At 37.4% G+C, this 4,519-nt stretch overlaps 1 pseudogene; it reads left to right on the top strand.

Annotated features, from left to right (window-relative positions):
- The first annotated feature begins 407 nt into the window (after positions 1 to 407).
- On the top strand, positions 408 to 1,483 carry LOC149217875 (O-methyltransferase 13-like; annotated as a pseudogene).
- Positions 1,484 to 4,519: the final 3,036 nt, after the last annotated feature.

Below are 4,519 nucleotides of genomic sequence, written 5' to 3'. Positions count from 1 at the left end.
TTAGATCTTGTGTTTCAACCTTACCTGTCCTCACTCTGTCGTATGCATTGAACCGGGCATGATCGGATCGAGTATCACAGCTGCTACCCACTAAATCCTGTACAAAGCCGTTACTGCATCAACGGTTTACGCAGCGTTTAGCGGATGATCTACTGTCAATAGTAAGCGAATTGGTCATACAAATGGTCAGGGTATTCTATTCATGGGAATAATTGTTTATCTATTTACTATATAAATGGATGAGCAGCTTGTGAAAAATATACGCTTCATCTTTTTCGAGTCTCATTCCATTTCATCTCTGCTCGCATGGCGGCCCCTATCGACTGGATTGATCATGTTCCGCTAGCACAGTGAAATGGATCAACTCATCATCTGAATCTGTAGCGACAGCCAAGCTCCAGCTTTAATAGATGATATGGTCTTCCGTCAAGCCCCTGGCTTTGAGAGCAGCCATGTTGCTCAGCATTCCTTACATTATCGTCACACAAGGCAACCGAGGTGCCCTTTCGGTTGAGCAGATTGCTTTTCACATTGTTGCTGCTAATTCCTCATGTACTAGTAATTCCCATTCGCAGGTGGATGTGGGATACCTTTACAGAATTCTGAGGCTCCTTGCTTCCTATGGCGTTTTTACTGAACAAGAAGAAGCCGATCGGTTAGACGATGAAGATACCATGAAAATAAAGTACGGCTTGACGGGCATTTCGAAACTTCTGGTGCAGGGTGAAAATCAGCAAGCTTGTGGGCCTTTACTGCTCCTGATAGCAGAGAAGGTCTACTTAGAAGCTTATCAGCATTTGCACGAATCTGTCTTGGACGGCTGCTACACATTTAACAAAGCTTATGGTATGAGCCCCTGGAAATATCTGGGTCGCAATCCCCAAGCCAACAAGATTTTCAATTAGGCCATGGCCACGGCCCACAAACACTAGAACTGTCATGGCGTCTGTGGCGAAGATCTATGAAGATGGGTTGAAGAGTATGGACACGCTGGTAGACGTTGGAGGAGGTATAGGATCTGCTTTATCCATGATTGCGAAAGAACATTCACATATTCATGGCATTAATCTCCATCTCCCTCATGTCCTCGCCACTGCACCTCCCATAACAGGTAAGATCTGTAATGCTGGTCACCATTAATATAAATTTGTTGATATAACACGATAGCAAGTGAATGATGATTTATAAAAAAAAATAACTTGGAACAACGGAGTGTTGCAGGGGTGGAGCATATGGAAGGAAATATGTTCGAGTGCATACCTTCTACCCATGCAGTCACGATGAAGGTGATTATTTCATCCATGGTTTCGCATTTGCATAAGAAATTTACTTTTGCTATTATTGTCGCTACTGCGTACTGAAGGCTAAAGATATTCTATTATTATTATTGCAGTGGATTATCCATGACTCGAAGGACGAGGAGCAATTTCCAAGATCCTTCTGTTTAAAAGGTTTTGAGCTTCATATCTACAAGCCCAGATAAATAAATTTGAAATCTGAGTTTTATAGAATATCAGAGATAACAAAGAGTCCTTTGGCATTTTCAAGAATATTAAATGACATCCACAAACTGTTTTCATATCTGTTTTCTGGTCGCTGAAGGAGAATTTGCCTCCGAGCCCTAATCAATCTCGCCTCCATGTCAATGTGGTAATTCTGTGGGAGACCCACCTCGGGATGCTCGAAGGTGCTGGGTGCCGTAAGGGAACCTTCCTTCTTCGTAACTTGCTCTGTCACTCTCTTCAGTAAAGTACGGTACTCTGCATGCCTCAAAAAAGACCACAGTACGGTACTCTGCATGCCTCAAAAGAAGACCACAGGGAAAAACCACAAAAACAAACAAACATGTCCATAGGCACAAGATCCGAACGAAGCCCTAGCTCTTGCAAACCAGGGGGTGACCCTACAAACCGTAGCTATGGCGGACAAAGCCGGCAAAATTGAAAACAAGAACCAGCAATTCGGCCACTGTAAACCACCTCCTTGCATAATTGAAGAATCTCGGAGCTTCATTGATAAATATACAAAAACGAAAAATTGAATGAGTTTAGAAACAACTACATGTGACCCGCTGCAAAACCAGAACTTGAAGTACAAGCAACACTTCAACCCAAAGGTTCACTAAATTACATCATATCCTGCAGCACTCTGAGGCTATCCAAAAGTATAGAACATACCAAAACAACCTTCGAGCACACCAGTAATGGGGCATTTGCATAGAAGATCTGCAATCCATCTCCATCTCCATGCAATTTTCTAAGAGACTCAACTGCCCCGGTCACCATTCAAAATCATCAATGAAGAATACATACTATAATTTCAAGGAAAACGCAATGGTAGAAATGTAAAAGTCTTACGAGTGCGCATGACTCTGGCCTTTTGTCTCAAAGACCTGTTTTGGTTTGCACTCCAGATTTAGGTGCCTTTGCGCGAAGAGGAAAATCTATGGAAGGAGTAAATTTGCATAGTTGCTGTGATGGCATGTCAAACATATGAACCCTTCGACTTAACATCATCAAAAGGTTGAAAACTTTCTAATATAGAATCAATGGTCTCCTAATTGACACGGCGGCGAGAATTGTTTTCAAAAGAAAACCATGTTATTAATTAGGCACTATTATTGAATAATTACGAACTACAAATTGCCATAAAAATTTATATCATAATAACTATTATTGTAAATATTATTAGCGAGAAAAAAAAAACCTAGAATTATCAACTTTACATATTAATTGTGATTTCAATAACATAAAATTACAACTCATTTGGATACCAACTTCAAACATAGAGAATTGTTCACCCTTTCTTTTGGTGTCTAGAGGATTGTAGACAATTACTTATGTAGTCCAACATCGGTTTAAGAGATCCATCCTCGCCTCAAATTCTTATATGCTTGCCAAATTATTTCCAACCTTTTTAGAGCAATTATTGCCAACCCACTTGATTTGCAAAGGGGTTGAATAAGCTAACAGTGTGAAGGTGAGTTCTCTAGTTCAAAAGGTTCCCACTCAATAAAGTATCTCTACACACTAAACTCACAACGTGTTTCAACCTAGCCACATAAAAGTATATTCAACATTACCACCATCGTGCAGCATGAGGGTGTATGTCATATGTCTTCACTAGCTTGTTCTTCTTTTATATGAGTGTTGTTTCCCTTTTGCTATCATCCCAAATTACTCTCTTTCTTATTAATATTGATTTTTTTTTATTTTTATTTTTTTCTTATTTTAATATGGGTTTTTAAGTTTTCCTTTCCATTATTATTATTATAATTTTCTTTTAATATTTTTTTATTTATTATTTTATTTCAATTACTTTTATTTCATTATTTTATTATTTTGTTTTAATTTCTTTTTTATATTTTTTTAGTTATCCAAATTCTATACTTTTTTAAAATGAATTTTTTCTTGAATGTCATTTTTCTTAATTTAAAAATGGGCTCTATTAATTCCATGTTCACCTTCTCCTTTATGCTCATTATAACTCAATATTTTATTGCAACTATTTCTAATTTGGAATTCTCTCTCCACATGTCTTAGGATATCTAGAGTACATACTCAAGATAAAATTTCATCATTTGATTTTTCTAAGGTTTGATTTAAGTTTAACCCGAACAATCTCGCTTTAAATTTTTTCTATTTTTAAAATAAAATTTTACTCTAATATTCAATTTAACGTGTACTCCTTATCTTAGGTATCTTGTCCCATTTTCTTGAAATTAAGTTTACCTTTCTATTTCTCAATACCAGAGGTGCCACGTTGGTCAGGTGATACCACAATTTTCCTTGAAGTATTCATCTTATTCCCAATACCAAGGATGCCAAGTAAAATCTTCCTTTCAACAACTCTTTCTATAGTTCCTAGGTTGTTACAATGCTTGCCCTTCAAGTATTCCTTTGTTATTCAATAGAAATAGTTATGAGTTAATTGTTCCCTTCAAGAAATGTTCTCATATTTCTAAGGTTTCCAAAACACTTTCCTTTCAAGTATCCTTTTGTTTCCCAATACTAGGTATGTTAAGTTGATTGCACCCTTCAAAAACATTTTACGATACTTCCCTGAGTGTCATAATGCATGCCCTTCAAATATATGTCACTGATGGAGGGAAAAATATGTATGCCAATGTAGAAAATCAGTATTTCATGGATCACCCTTGATATGAGATTAATGATGACTAAGAATCAAGGTTTCTTCCTTGATGTGTGCGCCTTAGTGCAACCTTGTGAGCGACTGAATTTGTGGTCCAACCTTTATCGAATCATGTGGCTTTAAGGTGAATTTTCCCAACGTCTGACCCAAGTCATGGCTAGAGTGCTAGAATATGGAGTTAGGAACGCTTCCCAATACTCCTCCAAAGAAAATCCAATATGATCCATAGATCCCTATCTCACATATGTGAGTCACTCGACCAAATGATAATGATGCAAAAGCATCTTACCTCCATGTCAAAACACATTTTGAATAGAAATAGTCATCTTTCATTTACTAAGAGAGTTGGTTCCCTAATTGACTAAAA

This window comes from Pinus tabuliformis, chromosome 1_1, assembly GCF_031772625.1.
Source record: "Pinus tabuliformis cultivar Carrire ecotype Pingquan chromosome 1_1, CPIR1, whole genome shotgun sequence".
In the NCBI taxonomy this organism is placed as follows: domain Eukaryota; kingdom Viridiplantae; phylum Streptophyta; class Pinopsida; order Pinales; family Pinaceae; genus Pinus; species Pinus tabuliformis.
This window is presented reverse-complemented; position numbering and strand designations above follow the sequence as displayed.